We start from the raw sequence: 18,327 nt of genomic DNA, 5'->3' as shown, positions 1-18,327 counted from the left end.
ACCCTTTGCCCTTGATGTCAAAGGGGGAGAATGAAGCTGAAGTTTGTGAGGTTGCCATCAAGTCCAAAGGGGGAGATTGTTGGCATTATGTTTTCTGGTATGAATGTATGTTACAGATGTTGTACTTGATGGCAACTCCAGTGGTAAGGCTCTTAGTTTGTTAAAAATTAAGAAGGACGCAGACTATCGGTTCAGAAAGTGCGTCCCCGCAGGTATACCATGCAAAACCCGCGTCCAGGGACGCCGGCCAGCCGTTCAGGGGGTGCGTCTACCCAGTGCACACATTTCAAGGCAGAGAAAAGCACATGGGGGTTTCTTGTGTGGTATCTAGCCGACGGTTTTGTGTTTCTATGGTGTCGGCTCGTGGTATTGTTCCATGTTTTGGGGAGGAGCTTACCTATATAAAGCAAAGGTGTTCATTTGGATTGGGCAATGGTCTTGGGTTGAATATCTTATTTGGTGAGATCTACTCCAGATCTAAGAGGGCGAATCTTCTAATGGACTGTGATCTCTATGGCGCATGATCAGATCTGTAGATCTGACTGATTGGGTTTGTCTTGAAGTCTTCATATCATTTATATCTGAAGGGTCGCAGGATCAGTGAAGGGAAAGTGCGCCGGGACGCAGGTACTGTAAAGGGCAAGTGCGCCGAGACGCAGCACAGTATAGAGAGACCTGCGTGTGGACGCAGGGTGATCAAGGTTCAGGTGCGTCTCTGAAGTAGAAGGACGCGGCGCGATAGTATTTTCAGGTGCGTCTCTGTAGCGAAAGACGCAGCGCGATAATATATTTGGGTGCGTCCCTGAAGCAACAGAACGCAGAGCAGTCAAAGGAACAGTGCGTGGACACGCAGCAGAGCAGAAGGACATCTGCGTGTGGACGCAGAGTTGCAGAAAGTTAACGGCGTCTGGTCGCAGGCCACAGAAAGAAAAACTGCGTCTTTGTTTTAAGATGTTCTGTTGATTGAATTTCTCTGTTGATAAGGTGTTCTGGGTTGGTTCTGTTATTGCTGATCTGATATCTGTAGTGGTCTATATCTGTTATGTACTTGTTGATCATCTGATGCTTTATGAAAAGAAGTAGGGGGTTGTAGCTCCCTTCCAGGAGTAGACTGGAAAACGAGAAAGAGAGAGAGTTGTAGCTCTCTGCAGGTTGCAGCCTGCGTACTGGTAAAGGACTGCACCAGTACAAAATCATTGTAAAAGAAGTTTCTAAATTGAAAGAAGATAGAGACATATTGCAGCAGGTGGTTTTCACCCACATTGGGTTTCCACCTTACATCTTGTGTTCTTTGGTGTGATTATCTATTTTTCATGCTCATTATTTTATGGTACTGACATGCAAAAATAATTCAAAGATCAAATAAGGAAGATTTATTAAATTGCTTGATAATACTGATTCACCCCCCCTCTCAGTATTATTTCCAACACTATCTTGGACACTTTGATTGAGAAAATATTTCAACCATACATTAATCTAGGAGCCTAACTAGTTGGAGAGTATCTCTCAACCAACTAGGCCTAAACTAAATCCTAACTATGAGCAACAAACCTAATCTAGAAAGGTAGGAATAAATCCTAACTTTCATGATTTTAATTAATTTAATTATTTTGGACTTAAAATTGTTTCCATCACATGAAAGTGAGGCTAACATTAACCCCCTCAATCATAATTCCAAAATAAGAAACACGAACCATCTTCCAAGTTTTCATGTTAAAACTGTTGATCATCAATGAAAAAATTCCTGAAAAATCACCAAACCTAGATGCTAAAAAACTCCAAGATGAAGAGAACATGAATCAAATGCAATTCTGATTCATCTCTAAAAGTTGCTTGACAACTCCATTAGGTGTCAAGCTGCAAAATGATCCATCTGTCCTTCAATCAAGATCCTTTGTCGACTCACAAAATGTTGAGAATTCCCATTGGCTACTTTGATGTTAACCACCCATTTGCTGCTTTGATGTTGATGAATGCCTACTCACTGTTGATGATGATCTCCCACTAGCTGAGTTGTTGATGATTATGTCGAAACTTCTCACTGTTGTTGTTGAAAACGGCTCATTGCTGCTGTCAAAAATTGCTCACTGTTGCTTTTATTGTTGAATGCCCATTGACAAATTTGTTGATGCCCACTAGCTGATTTGATGAAGACTGCCCACTGGCTTCTTTTGCTGATGTTGTCGATACTTTTAGTCTGACAACCACTTTCAATTCCATTATCATTTCGCCCCTTTGTCAGTTGAAAGGAGAGACAATCATCTGCACTTGATTTCTAAACTCCCCCCAGGTGTAGGAGAGTTTCACTGTTGTACTACCACTTTCAGGTGCATGAGAGTACCATCTCCATTTGACTGTTGGTTATAATGGTTGTCTTCATGTGAGACTGAATCCTTCGGTAATACGTAGAAAATTGTTTGAATGTAGATGACCACTTCCAAGGATCCATCCATGCATAATTGATCTTTACTCTGGGTGGTTGATTTCGCTTGTAACATCTTTTAGATGAATGATTTTTCTTGCCACAATGGTGACAAGGATGGACGTCAAAGCATTTAGTCTACATATGGCCATTTCACTTACAATGGTTACACTTACCTATATTCTGATCGCTGTCTAAAAACCAACACTTACAAAATGAACTGGTTTTGAGAAATTTGGAACAAACAAAGTGTTTTCTTTGTTCTGTCCTAGGCTGTGTCTATCTTTGTTGAAGGATACTTCTTCCCAAGGTCTGATCACTTTCTTGGAAAATTATCCTGTTTTTGTTCTTCATACTTGCTACTACTACGAACATTTTTTCCTTGATTTATTAAATCTTTTGTATCACACTCGATATCAATTATTAACAGTTCATTGTTTTGACATGCTGCATCAAACTGATCAATTTGATCTTTGGTACTACTCGTTGCATCATTAAGTAGTACAACTAACTAGATAAGATCACTTGTGTCATGTCTGACATCAACTTGGTGGATTAGATCATTTGTGATACAACTTTCATCAATATGTTGAATTAGATCATATGTATCATAACTTTCATCAACTTGTTGGTTAAGGTCTTTAGTGTCACAACTTGCATCTAACTTCTGTGTAAATTGTGCATCTAGTACATCTTGCTTTTCACTTAACTTAATTTGGATTGCATTGATGAGTTTTTATTTCATTTCTAGCTCAATTTGAAAATATTTTGTTGCTTCTAATGCGTTGGTCATTTGATTGATTAAGCTTTGATTTTGGTTTAACTTCCATTCCAGTAATTCAATTGTATTTTGTAACTCAAGATTGCACTCTTTCAACTCTTTAATTTCCAGCACTACACTTTGAAGACATTTTCCTCATTTACCCATGTTGATCATTGTCACACTCACTTGTACTGACTTTTCTTGATTATCGTGCTCCAACTTTCTTATTTTTTGAATTTGCTTGATTTTTTGAACTCACTCACCTGCTTTATGCTTGCTTGGTCGTCACTTGAATGTCACACTCGCTTGTTGTCTTGAACTTATTCACTTGCACTTTGTACTTGATTGAACTTGTGTTAACAATTGATTGTTTGAACTCACACTTGCTTGCTTTCACGCTCACTTGATCGAAAACTTGTTTTGGAACTTGCTTGATTTCTAGATTGAATTTGTTTGCTTGATCATTGCTTGAATTTACAAAAGAAGGGTGTCGAATATTATCGAAAATGCACCAAAGAGAAAGTTTTCAATGATATAATGACAAGTTCAAATGAGTTTGCCGACTCAGTTAAAAACAATGGACTCACTTGACTTAATTGACTCTTTAACAATTCAAAGCTTGGGTGTCGGTTTCAACCAAGAATGCACCCTTACAATTAAACTCAATTTTAGTTGAATTTGATTACAAGTTAACTTACAAATTATGATTTCTCAAGTTACAATGTTGTTTTTAGTTGACTTTTACAAAAAAGTTGCAAGTACATTGTCCAAAAGTTGATGTAGTTGCTAATATAGATGACAACTTCACTAACTCTATTGCCTTGAGTGAATCACGTTGAATTGAATGTTCATGTAGAATCGTTTGTAGTGGCTCGATTGCTTGTACTTTTCTTGTTTTAGATTGATTACATGAAGAGAATTTATTATGTGCATGCAACTTGTTGTGTACTTCATGTGTACCATATTACAAAGAGGGTGTCAAAACTAGACACAAAACATAAGCAACATCAAGAATCATGCACTATCAAAAGCATACTCATGGTGTACCTAAGATCCCCTTATTCAATTTCAAACAAATCTAGGACATAATCACCAAAAAGTGATATCTTTATTAAGCTTGATACCACATGAAGGATATTAAATAAACACACATAAATATACCAGAGATAGAATACTAGGGGGATATATTGTTCTCATAATGTTACTGTACAAAATCATGATAATAATAAAAATCTAAATACATGAGAAAATTTGTCTCAAGATAGTGTGTCTATATTGGAAACTTTGGTTGAGCAAATATCTCAACAATACACTAATCTAGGAGTCTAACTAGTTGGAGAGAATCTCTTAACCAACTAGGCCTAAAGTGACTCCTAACTATGAGGAAAAAACCCAATCTCGAAAGGTAGGAATAAATCCCAACTTTCATGATTTTAATTAATTTAATTATTTTTGACTTAGAATCTAAGTCACCTGACACGGGGATTCGGGACACATAGGATTCAGGATTCGTGGTGTCAGATTCGGGACACGCTGACCCCCGGAACAGGACATGTTAGGACACATTATATATTATTTTATTAATATATATATATATATATATATATATATATATATATATATATATATATATATATATATATATATATATATATATATATATATATATATATATATATATATATATATAGATTAAAAATTAGTTATTAGCATATTTCTTACACAAATTTTAATTAATGATACAAATTTATTGATTTCAAACATAGATCTTCATCTATAGCTATTAGCATGCATAGTACATACAAAATTCAAATAAATGTCAGTGGTACTGGTCACATAAATGATAAATCTATTAAAAATTTAAATCATGATTCATAATTCATAACTGAAAGAGAACTTACAACTACAAGATAGTAAGATAAACACACTGACAACTGTAGTTTTCTCATTAAGTCATCAAATCAAAATCTGTTACATAGGTAGTGTTGGTGCAATGCCAATGGCAAATAGAAATAGAAAATATAAAACAACTATAGGTATACAAGCCTCAAGGCATCAATCAACATCAGAATCAGCATCACTGTCCCCATCATCATGGTTCCCACTGCTCTCCTCTGCATCCTCCTCCTCCCCTGTATCTATAGTCGCCTCTGCATCTGCTGGTATGGAGGTTGACCCCTCTAAGTCATCAAAACTAATAGGGTCTAGCACTGGATCACCAAGATCCATGTTGGCCAATGCCAACTCAACAGTGGTGTCCAGACCCATATCATCAGGAAAGACATCCCACATCTTTGTCTTTCCCCTCAACCACTCTTCCCTTTGCCTGTAAATAAGACGAAGGTTGGTGTGCACATACACCATTGTCTCTGCCCTGGACTGCTCAAGCCTGCTCTTCTTCACAGTATGCAAATTCCCATATGTGCTCCAATTCCTCTCGCAACAAGAGGATGAAGTCACCTGAGAGAGGAGCCTCATGGCTAACTGCTGAAGAGGAGGGCTTGTTGCCCCATGATTTGCCCACCAAGAGTAGGGCTTCTTAAGCCCCCTGTCTCTAATCACATCATAACCTCCAAATCAACCAGTGCTAGTGGAAAACTCTGCAAAGGTATCCTCCACCTCAGAAAGCAATGCACTATCCTGATAAATCCGCTTCAATGCCTCTTTCCTCCCCTGTGAGATTTCACCATCCATGTGAGGAGGGAATCTGCGGGAAGGTCCACCATTCAGCCACTCATGGCTGTAGTATTTGGGGTTCAATGAGTGAGCCAAACAATGTAAAGGTGTACAATTCTTGTCCCATCTGCGGACAAGAATATCATGTATGGTATCGCAGAAGGCCTCTGGTGATGTCTCATACTGGGGGCACTCACTCTGTAGAATAATGCTCCTCACAGACTCAATCATGGAATCCCATCCCTCATAAACCTATCCTAGGATGGGTTTGTCTTTATCTGCAACTCGAAGCAAAGAGATGATAGGGTCCATGATCCGAATAATTAGATCTACCCTCTCCCACCAAGCATCATCTAGTATCGTGTATTTCACTCTTTTAGAGGCTGCCTGATCTGTCTTTCTCCAAAAAGACCAAAACTCAGAAATAACCATGGACCCAAGAGCAGTCTTGACATCCCTCAACCTCTTCAACATCATGAATGAAGATGCAAACCGTGTATCAACAATCTTCAACAATGATAGATTGTTGTACTCCTTGTAGATAGTGAGGGAATTTGTATGATTTTGCACAAAGTTACGGATATGTCTTGCATCCTCAATAATGCTTCCAATCCAAAGCACATCAGGAGCAATGGATTTCAGTGCTAAGTTCAATGAATGGACAATGCAAGGTGTCCAAAACACTTGTGGATATTTAGTTTCCACAATCATGCCAGCCGCCTTGCAAACAGGTGCACTATCTGTAATGATTTGCACACAAGAATCAACACCTACCTCTTCAACAACTCTAATAAATAACTCACCCATAAATTGTGCATCCTTGTATTCACCAAGTGTATCCACTGCTTTCAGGAAAACTGGACCATTCAAGGAAGACACCATGAAGTTGATGATTGGGTGTCGTGCTGGATCTGTCCATCCATCAGAAACAATGCTAACCCCAAATGTTGGCCATGATGCCATTGTGGCTCGAGCATTTTTTGCACCTCTTTTTTTTCCTTTGTCAACAATGTGGTTCTCAGCTTCTCTGACCCAGGAGGCACATACCCTGCTAGAGCCCCTTGAGTTAGAGCTCGGCACATCTTAACAAATAAAGGTGAACGTGCAACATTAAATGATATGAAGTTTTGATAGAAGAAGAAGGCAATGGTGAGATCAAGCTCTTCCCGTCTCTCTTTTTGGAAAATCCTGTCCATTGGACCAAGTGATCTTCTTTTTAATGCTTGTCCCCCAGTAGAAGTAGAACTCTCAAATGGAAATTTGGTGGTGGCTTTCCTCAAAAATGGAAGGGGGTCTTCATTCTTGCCCTTGGGTGCTTTTGATTTTGAAGCCAGTGCCACATGTTCCATACCAACATTGGCCTCCTTTTCCAATTCTTTTCTCTTTTGTGAAGTAATAAATTTACAAGATCCAATCCCACTACCAGGTATAGCAAACAAATGTGATTTCACACGGTAATATGTGCTTTTGAAAGAAATGTTACAAAAGTTGCATTTCCATTGCACATTGCCTCCTCCCTTTCCCTTGTTGTTTGGCCCATCCTCTCTTGTGACATATTTCCACAATGGATATTTTTCATTGTCTTTAAGTCCTCTTCCCTCAACATTACTTGCAGCAGAATCTGATGATATTGGGGGAGGAAGGGCATCTCTACCCATGATATTCTTGCCCTTCCTTGCTGCCTTTGATTGAGCCATGTTACCTCAACCTATAAAAAAAATGAACAAACTGCTGTAAAATTTTAAAAATGCAAAAGAAATGAACAAGAATCAAGTTCAACACTAATATATATATATTAATATCACTATATCAGTGGCCACTATCCATAATATCTTAAATATTTTATACTATATCAGTGGCCACTGGCCATGCATCAATTTGGTATTGGTTTGAATAGGTGCGCATTTAGGATTTGGTCTAGTCATACAAGCTAAACATAAGGAACATGGAAAGCCTTTCTGGTGGCTAAGGACAGAAGTATGTGGTCCTTGAATGCCTTGGAGTTGCAGATTTCTATCTACAAAAGTTGTTGCTGAGTATGGTATGAGGTCCAACATTAATATGCTTAGGCAAACTGGTGTTTTGAATGTGGTAAACTACTACAGCTAAATGTAAAACAAGGCTTTAAAAAAAGAAAGAAGAAACAAAACAGATAGATGGGAAAATGAACAGGGTAGGACATCTAAGACAAATGATACATAGCAAAAATGATGCAGAGTCAATGAGTTCACCCCTCTGTATATCCTCCTTACTATCCATTATAAAAACTTTGTACTTTTATGGTCTCATGCTGAATGATAATCAGTTTCGATATCCTGTAGGAAACCCTGCTGATTGAATGCGATATAACGTCTGTGTCCTCAAAACCATAGAGATTTTATGCAAGAAGGAAGTTAGTAATGTCAACAGAGGCTCTATATACAGACAATGTTGAAGCCTGAGAATCTGAGATTGATATCAGTGTATCACGGAAATTGTGACTATGTCAAGAATCAAAGAAAATGGGCTTTTAATAGCTGAAGCATGACAAAACGTGCTAACTTGATGCTCATTCACGGCTTTCATGGTGGCGATTGAAGGTTGTAACTGGAGGTTTTATTCTTTTTATATTAGAAAATAGAAACTTATGCTATATTCATCATACAAAATCTGTTCTGCACAGCCACGTGATTTTGAATAAACCGTGCCTTACCTGAAGTTCTGGACGTTGGGTGGACTGTGGAATTGGGCGGTCTGCTCCTCGTTGCAACAAAGCAATGATGCAATCCTTTGCGGCTTTGCCAAATACCTTGCAGAATGACTGAATCCTTTGCGTCAACTGAGAGAGACACGCCCCCCTTTTAAGTTTTAACCTAGCAGCAGTTCCGAAAATGAATCCGCAAACCAGGACTCGGCAGAAAAATCGAGACACAATTTCGAAATTCAGGCACGCTACTGGACACGACGTGCCACAAGAGGACACGACGAGTCCTGCAATCCTGACACGAGTCCGGACAGAATCGTGTCTGATTCGACCGATTCACGATTCATCCAGGGTTTTGGATGAATCCGGTTTCATAGCTTAGAATTGTTTCCATTAGATGAAAGTGAGGCTAACAGATTTGAGAGAAATTAGATTAGAAAAATCAACGAGAAAAGCTTCCAAAAAGTTTCACTAATGAATATAGGTACATAATATTATGAATTAAAATATTCGTATCAAAATACTCTCGTTAAAAAGAATGAACACATTTTTGATAAGGTTATTATTTATTATTTTTATAATAAATTGTGAAAAAAAGTTAAAATCTCTCAAATAAAAATGTTAGTTTGTAATAATTATGAAATGAAAGTTTCCATATTATAAGGAAGTTATACATATTATAAAGAAGTTATACCTATAACAAAGTAGTTAAATAGGTATTTTTATTATAGAATTTTTTGGATTGTTAATATTGAAGAATGATAAATTGAAAAAAAAAATATTAATTTATAGTTATATTTTAAATTATAATTATAATTATAATAAAAAATATTTATGAGTTATATATATATAAAACAATATTTTTAGTTATGGAAATTTATTTCTACTTTATCAACTGGATAGGTTTTGTTAGAATACCATGGACCAATATCACAAATGATTAATACCACAATTCCAAAAAACTATAACTCATGTTCATATGGCTGTTTTTTTAACTAATCAATTTAACTAAAAGATCCAAAAGACAATTATTTTTAAGTTCATCCCAAATTTTGATTTGTGAATATTATTAATAATATTCTAGAATATTTCATGCAAGTTGTAACATCCCTAAAATGACTCATGGTAAAATAAATAAAAAAATGTTACATATCAGTTATGAAAACTAATTCTAAATAAGGATGAAATCAAGAAAGGAGGAAAAATTGCTCGGTAGAACTGCGGGATGTGGAAGAGGTGGCAAAGGTATTTCAGTTGTGAACGTGTGGATGGATAACACACCGTTTTGGATTTTCGGAGGAATCTTTTAAGCTCGAGGCGGAGGGATTTTTAGTTCTTGGGTTTTTTTTTTTTTTGATGCACGTATTCCTGGTGGAGATGGATGCCGGTGAATTAATAGTGAAAGAGTAATGTGAAGGAAGGGGAAGATGGCGAGTGTGCGAGGTATTGCAATGGCAGGAGTGGCAAATCTCTTGACTGTCACTGCGTTTTCTGTTGGCATTTGCATTTTCTGAGGTTGCAGCTGATGAATGAGAGAGTCTACTTTCCAAAATTGCTTCTGAACCAAAGGAGTATCAACTGTGCGTAAGTTGAGAACTTGGACTACAGAGCGCACATACGTTTTCTCAGTTGGATGCGGAAGGCTCGTTTTCTCAGTTGGATGCCAGAAGCTGTCACAATGCCGAAGTCGGACATCATTGATCATGCTGGTCTTGACTTTGTTGTTTTCCATAGGATCTATATTGTGTGTTTTTAGAGATATAGCTCCGTCCGCGGTTTGGATAGCTTCTTGGTGGTCAACTAAAGAGATAAGTATATGTTATTTTGCTCATAGAAATAACTATTTCGGGTAAGGAGAAAACATATTCAAACAATAACTACTGCATTCTTGACATATTAAAGAAAAATAGAAGTAAATATTACATTCTTGGAGAAGAGAATGCACATTAAAGAAATAGACGTAAATAATGCATTCTTGGCATATTAAAGAAATAGAAGTAAATAATGCATTCTTGGCATATTAAAGAAATAGAAGTAACTATTGTATTCTTGTCATATTAAAGAAATAGAAGTAATTATTGCATTCTTGGCATATTAAAGAAATGGAGGTAAATATTGCATTCTTGGAAAAGAGAAGGCATATTAGAGAAATAGAAGTAAATATTGCATCTTTCGAAAAGAGAATGCATATTAAAGAAATAGATGTAAATATTTCATCTTCAGAAAAAAGAATGCATATTAAAGAAATGGAAGTTAATATTGCATTTATGGAAAGAAAGAATGCATATAATAGAAATGGAAGTTAAGTTGGATTTTATTGGAAAGGGAAATATGCTTTATTGCATTGGGACGACTTCTTGATTTTGGCGCATAAGAGGTTAGATTAACCTTGTTATGGTTTCTTGATTTTTATTCATAAATATAGGGTATCTTTAATAGTTTCTTGAAAGGAAAAGCATGAGAAACTTACTGATACGAAGATAGAGAAATGGGGTTATGATGACTTTTCTTAAGAAAGAAGTAAGAAGTAAGTAATTGCTTACATGAAATAATGGTAGAGTTCTAAAGTAGGGGATATGTATTGCATATATATTAAAGAAGGGATATTAAGATAAGCTAATGGATGCTCAAAGAACAGTGATTGTGTTATGGAGATGTGTTCTTTATATGTTAGAAAAACTATGTTAATTTCTTGAAAAATAACTATGTGAAAGGAACGCATGTGCAAAGGCGCAGAAACAATAGTTTATTACCTGTATGTAAACATAACCAATGTGTTATATGTTTAAAAAAGAATCATGGACTTGTAAAACTAATGGTTAGATCTCTTAGAGAGAGATATGTACCAGTGTGAATAAGCATTGTGAAAAGTAGAACAAGAATTTACTTGAATAGATGTACTAGTTAGTTAGTATGTTATGCTTGCTCATGCAGATGAGTAGATGTTAAAAGATCACTTTTAGAGGTTGTTAATGAATTATTAATAATGTATCTAATATTGTTGCCAAAGTTTGTTGACAACTACATTGACAGGAAACGATGGCGGATGGTGCCAAAGGAAAAGTGATGTTAACATTGTGGCAGGAAAAGGATTAATGGTTCATGTAGATGAGTTCGGTTGTAGGATCGTACAATGCCAGAACAATCATGCCACAAAGAATGTTGTATGTGGCGGTATGTAAGTAGAAGATTACATGAGAACTGTATTAGCTTTTAGCTAGTTATGTGATAACTTAATGATAACTCATTGTAATGATCTTATAACAATGGTTAAGGGATGGAATCCCTTATAAGCCATTGAGTGAGGGGTGAAATCCCTCATGAGCGTTTAATAATAAGATTAAACGTTTGCTGGTTTTCACCCTACGGGGTTTCCAGGGTAAATTGGTGTTCAAATGGTGTGATTGCCTTTTGTGTCAGTTTGATAATGATGAGTCCTTGATGTTGAGGGTTCTTTATTTGATGTGACAACCATAATGTCCTAGTACATGATTATTTAATATGGATGCAAGGATTCATGAGACCGTTTATGTTATTACACTACCACAGTGGTGGTTAAAGGTTATGCAATGGTTATGCAACTTACTGTCTTTGATGGCAATTTACTTGATGTACTAATGAATATTATATCTAATGGTTAATGATGATTTGTGGAGTTGTGATTTGGTTAATTACTTGTGGCAATTGTATAAAAAAAATTCTAACTCTCTACTTTTACATGCGAGGTTACCAGGGTATGTGACAAGTTGTATCAGAGCTAAAGGTTGCAGTACTGATGCCTTTGGGAATTGGTAAGTGGAATTAACTTAGGTATGTGTTTAACCATTCACTTATTCATTTATGTAGTACACTATTTTTGGCATGATATGTGTGATTCATATTTATAACTGCTTTGAGTAGTAAGTAATAAAGTTGTTGCATAACTACATTCATAACATTGGATTCCTAATGAGAATAAAAGAAAATAAAAATTTTGTCGCACTTAAGAACAATAATGAACCCTCATTACATTTATGAACAATATTGAACCCTCATTGAGGAAAGTGACAATCAACTACCAACTTTTACTTTGCAAATATGGCAATAACAATGATTCATTTATTAAACAAAATTGAAGTTACAATGAACAAAACTTAATGAGTCAATGCATGAATATAAATTATGTGGAACATCCTTGAATAGGATGAAAAATTGTTTTAAAAGGACATTAGAAGAACCCCTTAGATATTGAAAATATGCAATGAGTCAAGCAACGAGACTTGATTGTCATAACTAATTTCTGATTAAGTTTTGCCATGGTTTCATTAAGATGATTGGTAGTTGAGATTGGTTAGTGTTGTATGACTAACCCATAGAACTTATATGCATTAATTGAATTGGACTTAAGACTATTACAATTCGAAAACAAGTGAAGGTTGATTGATGTCACATGCATGGAATGTGTGTATGAAGATTCTTACTCTCTCTATGCTATAGTTCCAGTTGTTTATGAGAAGAGTTCTTAATTGTATTCACCATGAGAATGCATGATGAATAGTATATGCTTATGTCCTAATAGATTTAATGATGATTACCCTCTAATTAATTGAAATCCATTAGCATGGTATGTGTTTACGTTAATCATTACTTGTTGTGAGATTAAAACCATTGGAGCCTCGATTTAATGATGGTTGAATTTATCTCTAATATCGGAATGATGGATTTCTTATGCATGTTGCATTCCAGTGTGAAGTTAATTGTAGAGGCATGTTCAGTGGGTAACATTTCTAGGACCCATTCATGGTATAATTACATGTGATAATTATGCATAAATAGACTACCTGTGTTAATACAGTTGTCAATAAACTCTAACTACCTTCCCCAACTATAGATGCTTCCAAAGGAAATGGAAGCAAGGAGAAGGAAGAAGACCGTTCTGTAGGGACAGACGAAGATGGAAAAAAGAATCGATAAGTCTTGTGATGACCAGATAGAGCAAGCTTTGAGTGTCAAAATCTTGCAGAAGACTCTAAGTCTGGGGATGACTAGATAGCGCTCGATGTGCATGTGAGTATTCCCTTGACCATGCTTAAGGAGTTGGAAAATGATAACTATAGTGTGTTGATGTTAATGATTTTCGTAATGTCTCCTTGAAGTCATTATTCTGAAATGGACACACAGTAGTGTTATGATAGTTGTTGCATCTAGCATCAAGTGGTAACTATGGTGCATGTGTGACACTTAGGAGATCGTGCTTCTAATTGCATAAGTAGAGCAATTGCTTCCGGTAAGGGTGGTTGATTTTGTTAGTTATGCATGTTGAACCAAGGAAAAGATAAGTAACTCTATTCTTTATAGAGAATAATCAGTTGTGTTTTATTAAATAGTTGGAAATATCATGGGGTTGATTTCTACAGTAAAGATTGATTGTTTATATGTTTTCTTGGTAGAGAAAATATGATAATACTTGCAGTAAAAGATTGATTATTTTATATGTTTTTCTTAGTAAAGAAAATAGGTAGTTCCTCCTAGAAGGACTACATGTGAGTCTTGTGTGAGTCTTGTGTGAGAAATGTTTGTCTCTTGTCATTTTTCTTGGAACAAAATCCTTGCTAAATATAGCCAAAGTACCTTCTTGAGAAAAGAAGATGAGGCATATAAACGTCCTGAGGACATAGCATGAAAGGTGGCCAAGTTTTCTTGAATTAAAATATGTATTTTTATTTGATAAAAGTTTCTTGGAAAATATATGTATGCTAATTTCATCATGATTCTAGTTAGTTTCTAAGTTCTAGTGAAATGATTATGCATTACATGCATGATAAAGATAGCTAAAGATGTGCTTCTAGGCACATAGATATTCATTTCTAACTTTTTTTGAAGAAAGAGTATATTACATATATACATAAATATAGTTTCATTCTAGAAGAGTGTGCATACTTCATGTATGATGATGAGGGATTTTATGAGAGTTTTCTTGAAAATAAAAATAGAGGTTCTTTCCTTTAAAGACACATTAGAATAGTGTTCATACAAGAAACAAAATCCTTACTTGTTTCATGAAAAGAACTATGTGCAATGAAGTAAAGTAATTGTGTTAGGAAAAGACATGTTGCATAATGGTAGCTATTGTGACTTTGGAATTATGACTCTGTGGGTACATAGAGAAAGTGATCATGTTAACTTTCTTGAAGAAAATAATCTTTTGAAGAGATTGTCTTTCTAGATAAGTTGTGTTGATTTCTTTATTTTGGATGGATAAGTAAATCTTGTTCTGTATCTTGACTTTTATGCATAAGATGGATATCTTTAATAATTCCCTGAAAGGGAAGATAGAAGAATGAGTTTAAAATGACTTCCTTTAAGAAAGAGGTATGTAGTTTGTTGTATGAAATGATGGTAGTATTCTAGTGAAGGGCTTATATGATAAGCAATGGTATGCACAAAGATTAGTCATTGTGATAAAGAGTTATGTTCTTTGTATGTTAGAGAGATTATGTTTATTTACATTAATGATGCATGACCAAAGCTAGCCATAGTAAACGTAAGATAATACTCCATTAATGATGATTTGAATTAGGACAACGGACTATGGCAAAATTGGAAATGTTTAGATTATTAACTCAACTGTTGTTGACATTTATATATTAATGAATATTTGCATATGCTTTTATACATGACAATATTGTATGCATGAAAATGCTTGGAAATTGAATACGTGTTAACTGATGCATATTTATAACTAACGTTGCTGATGGGATCAAGTAGTGGTAGCTTAATGGCAACAAGAAAACTCATCACGTAAATTGCTGCAGTGTGAATTGCAATCATAAATGAGAAAGAATGATGTTATATGATATGCATGAATTATGTTATTTGGAAAATTTGCATGCATACAACATGTATGATAGATATGTTTCCCATCAATCTAGATGTTGTGGACCCATGATGAGGGATATGTGCAAATGCATGGTGTACATGCATGTTTACTTTGTTAATGATAATGTTCAAATGGTTCATTACGTAAATTACTTTGAGAAAGAGTAATAAAGAGGAATTTAACATGCCAGATAGTTGCAGATAGTTGGGTTGATGGCATTTACCTGCCCAGAAGGGTTAACGATACTTGTCTGCCCGGATATGCCTTGGGTTGATGGCAGTTACCTGCCCGGAGGGGTTGATGGTACTTGTCTGCTCGGATATGCCTTGGGTTGATGGCAGTTACCTGCCCGGAGGGGCTGATGGTAATTGTCTACCCGGATTTCCTCTCCCTAGAGATAAATTATCTCAATGAGGGAAAAGATTTTATGTGGACATTGGAATTCTTGAGCTGGTTGGCCAGTGGAATCCCATGTTAGACCTGGTAAGGTCTCTATCAAAGAAACTGTCTGGATGTGAAAATGACTCGATCTGATTGTGGAAACTAGTTCCTATGGGTTGGGAATTCTTTAGTCTATTGTGGTCTCACAACTAAAGGAATTAACTAATCAGCTATATGTTATGTTAAAAATGAATTTTACATATAGTTGTGTAAAATATGTTATGCACATTTAACAAGAAATGAGCTTAGTGCTCAATAAGGAGTAATTGGAAATTTTAATTCCTATATTGCATTATTAATTTTGTGAACATCTTAGTGGGAGCTAAGACAGTTTTTGCTTGATGCAGTTGTTGACTGTTTTGATGATTAGAGAGCTAGGTGCTCTTTTGGTACTTTTAGAAGTACTCAGTGGATGTCTTTAGTTAGAGTTACTTCAGTGTGCATGTGGAGCAGTGATGAGCTCTTAAGTGCTTGTAAAAGTACTGTGATTCAAAAATCATCTAACATTGCACAACTGATTGCTAGTTAAAAGTATTTCATTTGACTCACAATATTATGACTAATGCGATTGAATTGTTTGTCAAACATTACAGGATTACTTACCATGGAGGGTTGATGAGTTGTCAAACAACTATTAAAATGCTTACTTAGAAGTGCTCATGATTTTCAAGACTAGATGGTAAGTAATGGTAAGTTTATATAGAGTTTGGTTTTTGAATTTGAATAAGGGCCAAGTGGTGGGAATTAGAACTTGCATAGTTTTGCAGTTATGGATGCTTGTGACTATTGATCTTTCCGATGATTATATCATTGCTATTTCGGTTATTGTCATTTATTGGAATGAAATCTTGGATTTTAAAGAGGAAGGATCATCTTTTTGTGTGGTTTAGATGGTTATACCATGAGTAAAATCTCAAGTTCCCAATGAGAGATGAACACTGAGGACGATGTTCCTGTTAAGGGGGGGAGTATGTAACATCCCTAAAATGACTCATGGTAAAATAAATAAAAAAAAGTTACATATCAGTTATGAAAACTAATTCTAAATAAGGATGAAAGCAAGAAAGGAGGAAAAACTGTTCGGTAGAACTGTGGGATGTGGAAGAGGTGGCAAAGGTATTTCAGTTGTGAACGTGTGGATGGATAACATACCGTTTCGGATTTTCGGAGGAATCTTTTAAGCTCGAGGCGGAGGGATTTTTAGTTCTTGGGTTTTTTTTTTTTTTTTTTGATGCACGTATTCCTGGTGGAGATGGATGCCGGTGAATTAATAGTGAAAGAGTAATGTGAAGGAAGGGGAAGATGGCGAGTGTGCGAGGTATTGCAATGGCGGGAGTGGCAAATCTCTTGACTGTCACTGCGTTTTCTGTTGGCATTTGCATTTTCTGAGGTTGCAGCTGATGAATGAGAGAGTCTACTTTCCAAAATTGCTTCTGAACCAAAGGAGTATCAACTGTGCGTAAGTTGAGAACTTGGACTACAGAGCGCACATACGTTTTCTCAGTTGGATGCGGAAGGCTCGTTTTCTCAGTTGGATGCGAGAAGCTCTCACAATGCCGAAGTCGGACATCATTGATCATGCTGGTCTTGACTTTGTTGTTTTCCATAGGATCTATATTGTGTGTTTTTAGAGATATAGCTCTGTCCGCGGTTTGGATAGCTTCTTGGTGGTCAACTAAAGAGATAAGTATATGTTATTTTGCTCATAGAAATAACTATTTCGGGTAAGGAGAAAACATATTCAAACAATAACTACTGCATTCTTGACATATTAAAGAAAAATAGAAGTAAATATTACATTCTTGGAGAAGAGAATGCACATTAAAGAAATAGACGTAAATAATGCATTCTTGGCATATTAAAGAAATAGAAGTAAATAATGCATTCTTGGCATATTAAAGAAATAGAAGTAATTATTGCATTCTTGGCATATTAAAGAAATAGAAGTAATTATTGCATTCTTGGCATATTAAAGAAATGGAGGTAAATATTGCATTCTTGGAAAAGAGAAGGCATATTAGAGAAATAGAAGTAAATATTGCATCTTTCGAAAAGAGAATGCATATTAAAGAAATAGATGTAAATATTTCATCTTCGGAAAAGAGAATGCATATTAAAGAAATGGAAGTTAATATTGCATTTATGGAAAGAAAGAATGCATATAATAGAAATGGAAGTTAAGTTGGATTTTATTGGAAAGGGAAATATGCTTTATTGCATTGGGACGACTTCTTGATTTTGGCGCATAAGAGGTTAGATTAACCTTGTTATGGTTTCTTGATTTTTATTCATAAATATAGGGTATCTTTAATAGTTTCTTGAAAGGAAAAGCATGAGAAACTTACTTATAGGAAGATAGAGAAATGGGGTTATGATGACTTTTCTTAAGAAAGAAGTAAGTAATTGCTTACATGAAATAATGGTAGAGTTCTAAAGAAGGGGATATGTATTGCATATATATTAAAGAAGGGATATTAAGATAA

The sequence above is a fragment of the Pinus tabuliformis genome, chromosome 7, assembly GCF_031772625.1.
Source record: "Pinus tabuliformis cultivar Carrire ecotype Pingquan chromosome 7, CPIR1, whole genome shotgun sequence".
Taxonomy (NCBI): Eukaryota; Viridiplantae; Streptophyta; class Pinopsida; order Pinales; family Pinaceae; genus Pinus; species Pinus tabuliformis.
This window is presented reverse-complemented; position numbering follows the sequence as displayed.